The 16,737-nt window shown below is 39.9% G+C and overlaps 1 long non-coding RNA gene across 1 annotated transcript in view; it reads right to left on the bottom strand.

The window, feature by feature from the left end:
• Nucleotides 1-393: 393 nt before the first annotated feature.
• Nucleotides 394-16,737, bottom strand: part of LOC131694240 (uncharacterized) — a 28,924-nt gene continuing 12,580 nt past the window's right edge. Inside the window, exons 2-4 of the long non-coding RNA XR_009306449.1 lie at nucleotides 13,797-13,995; nucleotides 722-951; nucleotides 394-660 (exon numbers count right to left, since the gene is read on the bottom strand). This is a non-coding gene — a long non-coding RNA (uncharacterized LOC131694240). The remainder of the gene's footprint in view (nucleotides 661-721; nucleotides 952-13,796; nucleotides 13,996-16,737) is intronic.

The following is a 16,737-nucleotide window of genomic DNA, read 5'->3' as shown; positions in this document are numbered from 1 at the left end:
GTACGGATAGATATTTTCTTTTTTGTTTCCACTGCTACTCTTATTCTGGTTCACTTTTTAATCGCCTTCTCTCTCATTCCAGCCACCACTGATATGAGAGTTGTGTTTCTTTCTATTCTCTACATACATAGTTTGGGAATATGCAACATCTTTTTACCATTCAATAGATTGGGGTCATTTTAACGAGGTTGACAACTTCAAAGTGACAATAAATTACGAAAATTACGCTCAATGGAACAATAGAAATAAGTACACAAGTAGCCAGTTGTTAAATTGATTATTCGTAATTGTCCTCGTTTATTATTTTTACTCTTTATGATTTTTAACCAACAGCACAAAACACATTTAACCTTTAAAAACCAAAAATCAAATTTGTTACAATTGTTTCAGAAATCTGTTATTCATCGTTACGGGACCATATGATACTTTGACATCCAAACGGCAACCCACGGCCCCACGAAAACCTGTTCAGGAATGTCCGTTTCGGGGTCAAATCATGAATGTTGATACCCATATTGCCAGTATTCCATTGAAATTTACAAATGGTATTCCAATACCGGATCATTCCTCCGAAACATCCGAAATCCCGACAACCAGATGAATTCATCCGGTTCATTTTCACAGAGTCAAAAAGAAGATGGGTTCCTGAATCCAAAACAGCTAAAAGAGTCAAAATGGGTTAGAAAATGCCGCAGTTATGAGAAGTTCAGTTTTTGGGTACCCGGGTGCCGTTGTCGGCCTGTTACGGGATAAAAAAATCTAGAAGCCCTGCTCAGAGCCCCGTTTTCCACATCATCAAATTCTATTCCCTAAAACGCTAAGCTTGGGGATGTTTTCCGGTGTCACTAAATACCAATCTCCAGCTTGGAGAAGAACACTGGAATTTCATGGATTGAAATATGAAAAGATACCCGGGTATCCTGTCGAACACATTACTGTAAAACCAAAAAACTGAAAATACATTAATAATTGTTTATACTATTTATACTATAACGATTTTGTTGGCTATTTTCGGCAAATTTGAGACTAAGAGACACGAAAGCAATAAAATTGAAAGACGGATAGGTATTCTAGAGCGAATCAGTTTCGTTTCGTTTCGTTTTTTTATTTACGTGACTTTAAAAGAGCGAATCAGTTATAAACTTAGAACGGAAAACTAGAACTAGGCAGGCTCATATGGGTAGTTTCTCTTAGTCTCAAATTTGCCGAAAATAGCCAACAAAATCGATACAGTAGAACCTTGCGGCAATTAAAACACAGTAACACTATTCATACTATTATACTATTAGAATTCGATAATGTTTAATGTTCGAATCATTATATTCGTTAAAATGGTAACCCATGTGGATGAGCGAAAACATATATTACAACTATAGGAACATAGACTTCCAACTATAGGAACACTATCACAACTATTGGGTCTTACACAGCGTTTCCTTTTTTTTAAACATTTTGCAAAAAGTAGAGGTTTAACTTACATGTATGGATTTTTTTGGCTGTAGAATTGAAAAATCTTTCAAATAAATGCAAATACATACCATATATAAGTAAATTTGAGTTAGTTTACTTTTAAAATTGCTTAGGCGTTGGCATAGTTAATCCACTATTGGGTCAACTCCCCTATCGCCCTTTTCAAGAAAAAGCGTTGATTTCTTAGTTCTCAGTCGCGTTGGAAATTTGAGTAAAGTATAAACTTCAAACGATTCAAAAAAAATTTCGATTTTTTTGGCTCAGTATAATAAATATTCCCTTCGGGAAAATTCAGTTTTCCCAGCACAATTTAGATATTTTATTAACAGAGCATTAACAATAATTTGTTTGTATGTCTATTTTATGGCCAATTTTTCGCTTTCCCATTGATTTGGTTTGAGATTTCTAGCACTGATGTTGTCCTATGCTGATTTGAGCGATTCTGTGAGTCCTGCCACTATCCCATGTAGTATGTGTATTCAAAAACATCGCGAAGCATCAAGTTCTAAATGTTCTATTTCTTTAGGTTAGGTATCGGCGTTTCAGTCTGTTGTTTAATAAAGAACTCCTGTATGTTCTCTTCTTCCTTTTTTTTTTTACGTTTCGGTCCTTATTGGACCTTTCTCAAGGAATCTGCGAATTTTATTGTGTCCATTAAGCTATTCTAAATGACAATTCAAAAAACTTTTACCGAAATTTTGGTGTTCTCTTGTCGGTTAGTTCTTGCTAAACGCATAGCTGTCAGGTTCTGCCTAACTGTAGAGTGAATCGGTACATTATCATAAAGTTGGCTAGTCTTACGATCCTAATTTTATCGTGCACTTACGTTTCTGGTTTCGGCTTATGAAACCCCTCGTCGTGCGAAAACTGTTTAAATCAATCATATAATTTTGGACCACGATTGGCGTCACTGCACAACTTTATCAAGATGTCCGTTTACTCAGATTGTGTGTATGTTATGTCGTGTTGTTATTCGGTGTAGTTGGTGTGTGTGTGATCTCGCTCATCTGCTTGCTAGTTTTTCTCTCCCTATCGGTTTTGATTCTCTCTTCTCAACGAATTTAGCAGTCCGGCATATACAGCATGCAAGTTGTCCGTATCTGTCCGTTTGTTTACTGTATGTTGTGTGTTGTTGATGTGGCAGCTTTCCAGTATGGGTAGGCAAGACGGTTGGTGTGTTTTATCTATTATTTTTGCTCTGTCCAACTGGAAGTTGTGATTGAAAGCGGCGGCGTGATCGACTAGTGCTGTCTTCTCTCGTATGCTCATGATGGCTGCATCGTCGTTTGTGTAACCCGCTTCTGTTAGTGTGTGAAGTTTTTTGAGGTTTGATCTGTGTCCGGATATTCTTATCTTTAGTTTTGTTTTGGTCATCCCAACATAACATGCCTCACATCCATCACAGTCTATTTTGTACACAACATTGCTCTGTTCTTCCGGGGCCGTTTTCTCTTTTACCTGCGGCAAAATAGAGCCGATTGTTTTTTTGTGCTTGCTGGCAATATGTACGCTAGGGAATTCTTTCTGCAGTATGTTTGCTAGTTGTTGCGTTAACCCGTTAACGTTTGTGAGTGAGTGAAATGCATGCTGTATATGCCGGACTGCTAAATTCGTTGAGAAGAGAGAATCAAAACAGATAGGGAGAGAAAAACTAGCAAGCAGATGAGCGAGATCACACACACACCAACTACACCGAATAACAACACGACATAACATACACACAATCTGAGTAAACGGACATCTTGATAAAGTTGTGCAGTGACGCCAATTGTGGTCCAAAATTATATGATTGATTTAAACAGTTTTCGCACGACGAGGGGTTTCATAAGCCGAAACCAGAAACGTAAGTGCACGATAAAATTAGGATCGTAAGACTAGCCAACTTTATGATAATGTACCGATTCACTCTACAGTTAGGCAGAACCTGACAGCTATGCGTTTAGCAAGAACTAACCGACAAGAGAACACCAAAATTTCGGTAAAAGTTTTTTGAATTGTCATTTAGAATAGCTTAATGGACACAATAAAATTCGCAGATTCCTTGAGAGGAAGAAGAGAACATACAGGAGTTCTTTATTAAACAACAGACTGAAACGCCGATACCTAACCTAAAGAAATAAAACATAAACAGTCGAAAACACAGTTCTAAATGTTCTCAAACTATATAATATCCGAAGAGAGTGATAAAAGTTATAAGAAATGTCTCATCACACTGTTAGGTGGATTAAAAACGTTTTTAGCTTCAAATATATGACCATTTCATTTTAATTAATTATTTCATTCCGCATCTTTTTATTCGTTTTGTTCATCTGCGTTCATTTTACTTATTTTATTCGTTTCATTCTTTGGATTCACTCTGATCAGTTTATTCTTTGTAACGGGGTTACAGATCTTGTAAACAAGATATGCCTCAGCCCATAGTGATCTTCACGGTTAGTACGCGTTCTCGGTCTCTGCTCCTTTTCGACTGAGGTTCGCCAAGAAGGGTGGATCAATTATGTCGACCACAAAGTTCGAACCCATCGATCGCGTTCGGGAAGGCTTCGGGTTTCGTCGCAATAAGGCTATTTGGGCCACAAGAACTGAAGGAAGCTCTCTCAAATGTCAACCACCAAGACGATCAGACGTCGTTTAGAAAAAGTTACGTTCAAGTAATGAGAAAAGAGTAGATTGTGATTAGAAGCAAACAAGTTTTGGAAAAATAAGGTATGGATAAAAAAAAAGTCCAAAAATTAATATTGTATCTCCTTAGGAAGTGGAGAAAATTATGGACCAGATTGGGTCAGGTTCCCATGCGGTCACTAAGAACAAAAGAGCTATTCAGCCATATTCTGCATTACGACGGATCACATTTTCGAACGAATATGGTTCGATCGAAGAAAGCTCCCGTTTGATTTTGTTGTCGTTATTGACAATGCACATCATATTCGTTCGAAAAAGTGATCCGTCGTAATGCAGAATAAGGGTGATTGTTTCGGATAGCCACCACGAGGTGTTAGAGTTACCGGATAACCCACGAATGTACCGGGGAAATTACAGGTAACCTTAAAAGGTAGAATTTTTCAATTGTTTAAATGAATATAAAAAAACAACTTGATGTTAATTGCGCTTTGAAATCGTTTGAAGTTTTTTTTAAATCCTTCAAACGAAGGTCTACCCTAGGGGCCGCAATCCGGCGAAGGAAAAATTAGCCGGCTGCAAGAAGAACCACCCACTGCTACTACTTTCGCTACCATCCGTCTAGCGTGGACGCTCACCGGCGTAAACCGAACGGTATCGATTTTATGCCCGCTTATGTTGCGTAGCATGGCTACGTCTTTATGCGGTACCGGCGGCACCCCGCCTTTGTAATACGGCTCGTCGCAATATCAGTGGTGAATACATCTCGTCCAGCCACCGTACAGTAAAGATTGCGCTGTTAGCCACTAGAGGGCTATTTCGGAGAAATTGTCTACGCCAGAAGAAAGCTCGCACCCACGGACGCGTGGTAGTCGAGGCTAACCCTTTGTCGCCCACGAGCGATTTTGTTGGATGGAATGCAGATTTTCATCGGATCATCGGACAGCGTGCGCAGAAGAAATGAGCTCAAGTAAGATCAAACCATTGTATATACTAACCCTTAGAAAAATAAGATAAATGAATTGAAGTTTAGATGAAGGTTTTTTTTTTTGAACAATGAATACAAATTTATACAAAATTAAGTCATAAGTTTGAATCAAGACCATCCTTGGTGGGTTATTTTAGAGAGTTCACCTAACGTTTCGGGTTCCGGGTCGTGTAGCATAGGGCTCTATGGGAGAAAACCTTCAAAGGACACTCTCATATCCTTTTAGGATTGTTTTTAGAACATTTCGGTTCTGTTGGTAGGCTAATTCGAACGGTTTCGGTTGTGGTTCAATGTTCGGTCGTGGCCGACGTGTTGATGGTAACCCGCTCTGAGGAGTCCCAGCCGGGCACTGGAGTTTCAGGTAGTAAATAACACGCCACTTCACGGCAGGTGTTCGCACTTGCCTGGCGCTTAAGTGAAGGTCGCTAATACCCCTTTTTTCCGTCCGCCGCCCCTCCCGTTACATTTGGCGCCCAACCAACGGTTTAATTGAATAGTGTATGATATTATTGCGCACTTCCCACCAACCTGGACTCCGCACTTTTAAAGTGCGAGTGATCTCAAAACTGCGAGCTGTCAAAAAACATGTATTTCAAGTAATAGAGATGGTACTTTCATAGACAGACCAGTCGAACTAACCGGTCTATGAAAAGAATTTAATGGAAGAATGATAAGTGCGCAGTGCGGTTAGAATCCAGTTTTTAGTGCCACAAGCAATAATTTAGCAGTTGAATTAGTTGATAATTGATTTAGTTTATCTAATTGAGATATTTGATTTCGTTTTGGATAATAAGGTTTTCGGATACATGAAAATAAAATCGTATTTGGGAATTTATTTTAGACATAGTGTAAATAATAGTAGAAAATCGTTACCGTAGGCTACTTTGGTGACATCCAAATTAAAGTAATCGAAAGTAATTGCGACGGACTGATCGCTCTGTAGTTAACAACACCATCTAAAAGAAGAAGAAATTTTAGCAAATCTCATGAATTCGTTGGAGATTGATGTGACTGAGTCTTATATTAATCCAAATGATTTGTTGGACGAGGAGATCGAGTATGAGTTGAAAATACGTGGTTTATCGGTAGAGGGGTCGCGTACAGATAAGCGAGTAAAGCTTAGAAGAGCTCAATTGGAAGAGATTAGAAAACCAGGAAAGTTAAAAGGGAAATCTAGTATTTTACGGGAATACGAAACAGTGAAAAGAAGAATTCAAGACATTAAACACGTCATTAACATTTTTCCAGATCCTAAACATATTTCGCGTCTTAGGCACTATCGCCTGAGAATCAATCGTACAAATACTATTACTAGGGAACAATTTCGACTAAAACGGGAGTTACTGTGGGAAATTGAAAACTTATTAGATAGACACGGAAATCCCACAGATAGAACGAAAAGTCGACTGGCACCTGTACAACAGGTTAACTATTCGTACCAGCCAAGAAAAATTATTGAGCAGAGAATGGAAAATGACTTAGAGTTAAACTTATCCGCGACTTCAGTGTTAGGTGAAAATAATGAACAGATACAGAGCCCACAGGTTGCATACGATAAAATAACTGGAACGACAACTCTCAGACAAGAGCAGGGGCTTCTGAACGAAGCAGCAGGTGGGGTTGAGCATGATGCAAACTATCGAAGGCAGGAAGAGGTTCAGAACAGAAGCAACCCATTTTTAGGGGAGAGTGCGTTTGTCGACGAAAGACGATTAAAATACGAACCACTGTTACCTCTAAGAAGGGATGGGAAAAGAATGGAGACGCATTGCGTAGAAAAATGGAAGGATGAAATCAACCAATACATACAACATACACTTTCGATACAAATGGAAAAAATGATGGCCCAGTTAAACCAAAATGTAACACAACAGCAGCAAAGAACGTCAACACCTCCGCCACCCAGACCATCCCCACCAGCATTCAGCCGTGAACGACCGTTCCCTCGAAATCTGCACTACCCAGACTCAGAAGCATCTCAGGAGTCATTAGGGAGTCCAGCTAGGATGCAGGGACAAAATCGATATTTTGGAGATAGCAGGAATAGATTGCAAGTTCCAATAAATAAATGGAGAGTGCATTTTAGCGGTGATTCCAGGGGACCAACAGTCACCCAATTCCTTAACCGGGTAGAAATTTTGGCCAAAAATAATCGGGTGACAGAACAAGAGCTTAGTCAAGCGAACTTTTTCTTCAGGGAAGGTTCGGAAGCAGAAGAATGGTACTATACCTTTTGCCATAGGTTCAATAACTGGACTAATTTCAAACATCAGCTTCGACTTCGATTCGAACAACCAAACAAGGATAAAGTGATTGAGCGACAGATCGTAGATAGAAGACAACATCCACAGGAAACTTCCAACGCCTTTGTCGCTGCGATTGAAAAGCTGGCCCAGCAGCTGACCAAACCTATACCTGAGGAGCGAAAGTTGGACATTCTGATGGAAAATATGAAAGAGTGTTATAAACCGTTTCTCACGATTTACAGAATTGAACGAGTGGAAGAACTGTCCACTATATGTCATGGCCTCGATAAGTCAATGTATCGTAGTTACGTTAACGTGCCACGCTACAGATCTGCTCAAGTTAATCATATTGGCGAACTTGACCAGGAAGCTAACGATGAAGGTGAGACGGAGGAGGAATTGAACGCGATAGGTAGGAGTATACAACAGAAAGTCGTTGAGAGACCCAGGGAAGCAAATCAAACAGGAACAAATCCAAAGAATACCGGGGAACAACAAGGTAACATTTTGTGCTGGAATTGTCGCCATTTCGGCCATTTTTGGCGAAATTGTAGCTACCCAAAGAAAATATTCTGTCATTTCTGTGTGCAAATGAATTATATTACAGTAAATTGTCCAAATAACCATCACTTTCCTCGCTTGCAGCCGGAAAACGAGGCTCCAGGGAGATCATAGGAGGTGATCTTTCTGTGGTTCAGGAAAACCCTCCCGAATGTGCACAAGAAGTTGAAAAATCTGCTTCGTACTCGAGGTTCGCAGTATCGTTTATGATCGATACGAAGCCTCAAAAATGCCCTCACATATCAGTTAGCATTCTGGGGACAGTGGTAACTGCTCTATTAGATTCGGGGGCGAGTGCAAGTATAATTAACTCGAAAGAGTTGATCGAAAAACATCGATTTCGAGTTCACCCAACCAACCTTAAAATCAAAACTGCTGATCTCACGGCGTATTCCTGTGAAGGGATAGTATTTATACCATACACACAATTTCGAATCAGATTTCGAAAACGTTGATTCTCGGAGTTGATTTTTGGAGCGCATTCCAAATAGCTCCAGCCATCGCAGATAATGGTAACATGCGAAAATTGACTTGGAGCGACGCAGGAAAAGAAATTAACCTAGTAGAAGACTAGTTTACGCAGGACGAGGGGAAATCCATCGTATTTGCGGTCGAGCCGATGGGACCGGAAACCCAACAGGAAGAAACAGTTGACGATACTAGTTTGGAACTACCATTCGCAGAGGAACCTGAAAATAAAAAAAATTGATAACATTGTAACAGAACATGAGCTTTCTCAAAGAGAAATGAGTGAACTTATGGAAATTTTGAAAATATTTAAAGACACGAATGGAGGAAAGCTGGGAAGAACGAGTATAGTAGCACATAAAATTGAATTAATAGATGGGGCGAAACCGAAAAAACCTCCACAATATCGTTGCTCACCTCACATTCAGAAGGAAGTGGACAAGGAAATCGAAAGAATGCAAGAACTCGATATAATAGAAGAATCCAAGTCAGAATGGTGTAACCCGTTACTACCAGTAAAAAAAGCTTCTCGGGAATGGCGCATTTGCCTTGACTGTCGCCGTGTCAATGATATAACCAAGAATGAAGCCTACCCTTTCCCAGACATGCTCGGAATCCTTGGCCGAATTGAGAAGTCAAAATATTTTACAGTTATAGATCTTTCAAAGTCCTATTGGCAAATTCCGTTGGAAGAGACAAGCCGTGACTTTACGTCATCCAGAGCCGGAAAGCAACTCTTCCGGTTTAAGGCGATGCCGTTCAGGTTAAAGGGAGCACCTATAACACAAACAAAGTTGATGAACAGGGTTCTCGGGTTCGACCTTGAACCAAATGTATACGTGTATTTGGATGACATTATTATAACATCCAATACACTGGCTGAACACTTTAGGCTCTTGAGAGTAGTTGCAGAACGCCTGAGGAACGCGAATTCAACGATTAGTTTAGATAAATCTAAATTCTGCCAGAAACGTATCAGCTACTTGGGATATACGTTATCAGAAAATGGGCTGTCCATTGACAACACTAAAATTCAACCCATTTTAGACTATCCTATCCAGTGCCCAAAACACCGAAAGACGTAAGACGGTTTGTTGAAATGGTGAGTTTTTACAAACAATTCATTAATTGGTTCAGTGACCTAACGGCCCCTATAACCGATTTGCTAAAAAAAAGGGAAAGGGAAAAATACAGTGGACAAAGGAAGCAGACGATGCCTTTCTGAAATTGAAATCAGTATTAACTTCTCCTAACGTGTTAGCGAACCCGGACTTCGGTCGACCATTCGTGATAGAATCCGACGCATCAGACGTGGCAGTGGGGGCGGTTCTAACGCAGGTCGTGGAAGGAGTAAAAAGACCTTCTTCTCAAAGAAGTTGTCGGCTACACAAAAAAAAATATGCACCAACCGAAAAGGAATGTTTGGGGGTAATATTGGCTATAGAAAATTTTTGCCATTATGTAGAGGGTGCTCAATTCTCAGTTATAACTGATGCTCAAAGTCTTATATGGCTGCGGAAAATAAGCGCAGAAGGGGGGTCAGCAAAACTTATTCGGTGGGCACTAAAATTACAGCAGTATAATTTTGAACTAGTGTACAGGAAAGGGGCTTTAAATATAATGGCAGATGCACTTTCGAGAGCAGTAAATCAACTGCAAGTCTCAGATCCTGAATACGATGCTCTAAAGGAGAATATTTTAAAGTACGACTCTAAATATAATGGGTTCAGGGTGGTGGGAGGCCGTATTTATAAATTCGTCTCGTCTACGTTGACAGACGCTAGGTACGAATGGAAATATTTTCCCCAGAAAACGGAGCGCCTACAACTCCTTCAAGAAGCGCACGATAATGCCCACTTTGGATGGTTTAAAACGTTTAAAAAGTTACAAGAACGTTACTACTGGCCAGGTATGAAGAACGATGTACGCAAATATTGCCAGGGATGTGAAACCTGCAAAAGAGTGAAGTACCCAAATACGAATAGAACCCCACCGATGGGACGCCAAAAATTAGCATCATTGCCGTGGCAAACAATTTCTGTCGATTTCGTAGGTCCTTTTCCTAGATCTCGAAATGGAAACTCAGTATTACTTGTAGTAACTGATTTGTTTTCGAAATTCGTTGTAATTCAACCGTTACGTGACTCAAAGACAAACGCCTTAATTTCGTTTTTAGAGAACATGGTGTTCCTATTATTTGAAGTACCTGAGATTCTAATATCAGATAACGGGGTTCAATTTAAGGCAAAAGAATTTGAAAAATTCCTTAAAAGGTACCATGTTACCCATTGGAGAAATGCAAATTACCACCCCGCTAATAACCCAACTGAGCGGGTAAATCGCTGTACGTACACACCTGAAGGGAGATCATAAAGAATGGGACAAAGACATCCAAAAAGTAGCGATGGCTATCAGAACAACTGTTCACGAGTCGACATCGTTCACGACTTATTTCGTGAATTACGGGCGTAACTACATTAGTTCTGGAGCAGAATACAAATAGTTACGAAAAGCAGGAAACAATACGGACTACGAACCGGGTGAAGTACATGAAAACATAAAAATAATTTATGAATCCGTTAAGGAAAATTTGAAACAACCATATAAGGGACCATTCATAAATTACGTAACGCAAAAAATGCCCAAAATTGACTCCCCCCTCCCCCTATGTAACAAATTGTCACAAATTTTTCCATCCCCCCCTCCCCTGTTACGTAACTGATTCCAAGAAAAAAAATGTTTTTCTTCAATGAAAACATGTTACGTAACGATCTAGTTAACACCCCCTCCCCCTATGTCACAACTTGTCGTACCCCCTCCCCCCCTAAAAGCGTTACGTAATTTATGAATGGTCCCTAATAGGTATGCTAAACAATATAATCTACGGTCGAATAAGAATGCACCCACATATGAATTAGGAGAAGTAGTAATGAAACGTAATTTCGTCCAATCGAGTAAAATAAAAATTAGCAGACCCGTTTGCCCCTGCTAGGGTGATAGGTAAAATTGGATCGTCATGCTATGATCTCGAGGATTTGCAGGGTAATCGGTTAGGCGTGTTTCATGCATCAGACATACAGAAGAAATAACAAAATCGAGCTATGTCTGTCGCGGTTAGAGCACAGTAACTCAGAAATTATTTTCAAAAAAACACAAACTAACGTTTGGTAAAACCGAGTCCAGGAGGGTTTGTCTCTAATAACATTTTTTTTTCTTCGAGCAAGCTTCTTCTACATCTCGAGGAAATCCTAGGAAACTATTCGCGTCCAAAAACAAAACAAAGCGGTTAGTTTCAGTAGGGAAAGCGGTACAGCTACGTTGAAGATATCGAACAGTTCCTCACACGATGAACAATCAGCCAGCTTACCAAACCATGCCCGAAGCCCACCAAGGTGGCCAAGGATGGGAGAGTACATTGGAAGGCAGTGTGAGTCTTAGGGCATGACGATGACCAGGTAGATGTTCGCAAAAACTGTTCTCTATCGTTGTTTTAAACTTAATTATACCCCACAGAACGGTTTAAGTCGATAAGTTCACAATATAACACCTATGTAAACAAACATCGGTAGCAAAAAAATACGATCCAATTTCGAAAGATTTGTTATCCACAACCGAATTAACACTTGTAAATATGTAAATAGGATGGTAGCACATAGATTCACACGATAAATAGGAATAGTCAGTATAATTTAATGGAAAAAAATTTGCGTTGCTAGAAATAGCTAAACGAGGGCAGGGTTAACAGGTTTTGCGTTGCACTATGGCCGTTTAGTCCTCTACCATATAACACCACCGTATACTCACCAGCATTGAAACTTATGGGGTTTTCGATTGATTGACACCGGTGTAGTGGAGTGCACTGAAACTGCACCGGTTTTGCACTTTCTAGCAGAAGTGCAGAAAACTGGGTATGTTCCATTGACACTTCTGCTAGAAAGTGCAAAACCAGTGCAATCCACTACACCGGTGTCAACCAATCGAAAATCCCATTAATTTCGATCAATTCAACCTCATACCAATATAAAATTAATCAATTTTCCGCTTAATTTATCGGAACAAATTCAGTCGCCTCATTTTCCAGCCATTCATGTCAGTCGAAGATGACAGTTCAGCTACACCGTTTTTTTCTATCAGGCAAACGTCAATCACAAAAGTAGTGCAGTAGAGGAAGAGCGAGAACACCATCTTAGTTGATATCATTTTGAAGTGGGTTATTGTAGTACAAGGGTGGCAGATATATGTTTATGTTTTGAGGAAATCTTTTCGGAACAGTCCGGAAAATACAGTTATGAGTAATGTTTGAATTTTTATTGGGAATAGTCCCGATTTCACCGATCAGGGTGGGTAACGATGTAGATCGTAGATTTTGGTTCCGGAAATATCTGGAACAGTTCATATAATTATGATTCAGAAATATGTAATTGTTGGTGGAATAAGGGAAGCTAAAGATGGTGTTGTTCGCATAATAATAAAACTACAGTGTTGAAAAGCAAAAGAGGAGTAAACAGGAATAGTATACGTTAGCGGGACCGAAGATTAGGAACTATTAGTCGGTAGGAAGGGAAAAAAGGTTTGATCGAAAAGGAATTCCAATATTTAGTCTCTTCCAGAAATGCAATACATGACACTCTGGTTTATTTTTACGAAAAAAATAAATTCAGTGCAACTTCATTTATTTTTAACTGTTGGTAGGGGGTAATGTAACGGGGTTACAGATCTTGTAAACAAGATATGCCTCAGCCCATAGTGATCTTCACGGTTAGTACGCGTTCTCGGTCTCTGCTCCTTTTCGACTGAGGTTCGCCAAGAAGGGTGGATCAATTATGTCGACCACAAAGTTCGAACCCATCGATCGCGTTCGAGAAGGCTTCGGGTTTCATCGCAATAAGGCTATTTGGGCCACAAGAACTGAAGGAAGCTCTCTCAAATGTCAACCACCAAGACGATCAGATGTCGTTTAGAAAAAGTTATGTTCAAGTAGTGAGAAAAGAGTAGATTGTGATTAAAAGAAAAAAAAGTTTTGGAAAAATAAGGTAGAAGTATAGATGGATAAAAAATAGTCCAAAAATTAATATTGTATCTCCTTAGGAAGTGGAGAAAATTATAGACCAGATTAGGTCAGGTTCCCATGCGGTCACTAAGAACAAAAGGGCTATTGTTTCGGATAGCCACCACGAGGTGTTAAAGTTACCGGATAACCCACGAATTTACCGGGGAAATTACAGGTAACCTTAAAAGGTAGAATTTTTCAATTGTTTAAATGAATATAAAAAAAATAACTTGATGTTAATTGCGCTTTGAAATCGTTCGAAGATTTTTTTAAATCCTTCAAACGAAGGTCTACCCTAGGGGCCGCAATCCGGCGAAGGAAAAATTAGCCGGCTGCAAGAAGAACTACCCACTGCTACTACTTTCACTACCATCCGTCTAGCGTGGACGCTCACCGGTGTAAGCCGAACGGTGTCGATTTTATGCCCGCTTATGTTGCGTACCGGCGGCACCCCGCCTTTGTAATACCGCTCGTCGCAACATCAGTGGTGAATACATCTCGTCCAGCCACTGCGGTCGAGCCGATGGGACCGGAAACCCAACAGGAAGAAACGGTTGACGATACTAGTTTGGAACTACCATTCGCAGAGGAACCTGAAAATAAAAAAAATTGATAACATTGTAACAGAACATGAGCTTTCTCAAAGAGAAATGAGTGAACTTATGGAAATTTTGAAAATATTTAAAGACACGAATGGAGCAAAGCTGGGAAGAACGAGTATAGTAGCACATAAAATTGAATTAATAGATGGGGCGAAACCGAAAAAACCTCCACAATATCGTTGCTCACCTCACATTCAGAAGGAAGTGGACAAGGAAATCGAAAGAATGCAAGAACTCGATATAATAGAAGAATCCAAGTCAGAATGGTGTAACCCGTTACTACCAGTAAAAAAAGCTTCTCGGGAATGGCGCATTTGCCTTGACTGTCGCCGTGTCAATGATATAACCAAGAATGAAGCCTACCCTTTCCCAGACATGCTCGGAATCCTTGGCCGAATTGAGAAGTCAAAATATTTCACAGTTATAGATCTTTCAAAGTCCTATTGGCAAATTCCGTTGGAAGAGACAAGCCGTGACTTTACGTCATCCAGAGCCGGAAAGCAACTCTTCCGGTTTAAGGCGATGCCGTTCAGGTTAAAGGGAGCACCTATAACACAAACAAAGTTGATGAACAGGGTTCTCGGGTTCGACCTTGAACCAAATGTATACGTGTATTTGGATGACATTATTATAACATCCAATACACTGGCTGAACACTTTAGGCTCTTGAGAGTAGTTGCAAAACGCCTGAGGAACGCGAATTCAACGATTAGTTTAGATAAATCTAAATTCTGCCAGAAACGTATCAGCTACTTGGGATATACGTTATCAGAAAATGGGCTGTCCATTGACAACACTAAAATTCAACCCATTTTAGACTATCCTATCCAGTGCCCAAAACACCGAAAGACGTAAGACGGTTTGTTGAAATGGTGAGTTTTTACAAACAATTCATTAATTGGTTCAGTGACCTAACGGCCCCTATAACCGATTTGCTAAAAAAAAGGGAAAGGGAAAAATACAGTGGACAAAGGAAGCAGACGATGCCTTTCTGAAATTGAAATCAGTATTAACTTCTCCTAACGTGTTAGCGAACCCGGACTTCGGTCGACCATTCGTGATAGAATCCGACGCATCAGACGTGGCAGTGGGGGCGGTTCTAACGCAGGTCGTGGAAGGAGTAAAAAGACCTTCTTCTCAAAGAAGTTGTCGGCTACACAAAAAAAAATATGCACCAACCGAAAAGGAATGTTTGGGGGTAATATTGGCTATAGAAAATTTTTGCCATTATGTAGAGGGTGCTCAATTCTCAGTTATAACTGATGCTCAAAGTCTTATATGGCTGCGAAAAATAAGCGCAGAAGGGGGGTCAGCAAAACTTATTCGGTGGGCACTAAAATTACAGCAGTATAATTTTGAACTAGTGTACAGGAAAGGGGCTTTAAATATAATGGCAGATGCACTTTCGAGAGCAGTAAATCAACTGCAAGTCTCAGATCCTGAATACGATGCTCTAAAGGAGAATATTTTAAAGTACGACTCTAAATATAATGGGTTCAGGGTGGTGGGAGGCCGTATTTATAAATTCGTCTCGTCTACGTTGACAGACGCTAGGTACGAATGGAAATATTTTCCCCAGAAAACGGAGCGCCTACAACTCCTTCAAGAAGCGCACGATAATGCCCACTTTGGAAGGTTTAAAACGTTTAAAAAGTTACAAGAACGTTACTACTGGCCAGGTATGAAGAACGATGTACGCAAATATTGCCAGGGATGTGAAACCTGCAAAAGAGTGAAGTACCCAAATACGAATAGAACCCCACCGATGGGACGCCAAAAATTAGCATCATTGCCGTGGCAAACAATTTCTGTCGATTTCGTAGGTCCTTTTCCTAGATCTCGAAATGGAAACTCAGTATTACTTGTAGTAACTGATTTGTTTTCGAAATTCGTTGTAATTCAACCGTTACGTGACTCAAAGACAAACGCCTTAATTTCGTTTTTAGAGAACATGGTGTTCCTATTATTTGAAGTACCTGAGATTCTAATATCAGATAACGGGGTTCAATTTAAGGCAAAAGAATTTGAAAAATTCCTTAAAAGGTACCATGTTACCCATTGGAAAAATGCAAATTACCACCCCGCTAATAACCCAACTGAGCGGGTAAATCGCTGTACGTACACACCTGAAGGGAGATCATAAAGAATGGGACAAAGACATCCAAAAAGTAGCGATGGCTATCAGAACAACTGTTCACGAGTCGACATCGTTCACGACTTATTTCGTGAATTACGGGCGTAACTACATTAGTTCTGGAGCAGAATACAAATAGTTACGAAAAGCAGGAAACAATACGGACTACGAACCGGGTGAAGTACATGAAAACATAAAAATAATTTATGAATCCGTTAAGGAAAATTTGAAACAACCATATAAGGGACCATTCATAAATTACGTAACGCAAAAAATGCCCAAAATTGACTCCCCCCTCCCCCTATGTAACAAATTGTCACAAATTTTTCCATCCCCCCCTCCCCTGTTACGTAACTGATTCCAAGAAAAAATTTTTTTTTCTTCAATGAAAACATGTTACGTAACGATCTAGTTAACACCCCCTCCCCCTATGTCACAACTTGTCGTACCCCCTCCCCTCCTAAAAGCGTTACGTAATTTATGAATGGTCCCTAATAGGTATGCTAAACAATATAATCTACGGTCGAATAAGAATGCACCCACATATGAATTAGGAGAAGTAGTAATGAAACGTAATTTCGTCCAATCGAGTAAAATAA

The sequence above is a fragment of the Topomyia yanbarensis genome, chromosome 1 (assembly GCF_030247195.1).
Source record: "Topomyia yanbarensis strain Yona2022 chromosome 1, ASM3024719v1, whole genome shotgun sequence".
NCBI classification, from domain to species: Eukaryota; Metazoa; Arthropoda; class Insecta; order Diptera; family Culicidae; genus Topomyia; species Topomyia yanbarensis.
The sequence above is the reverse complement of the archived record's forward strand: the minus strand, read 5'-3'. Positions and strand labels throughout refer to the sequence as shown.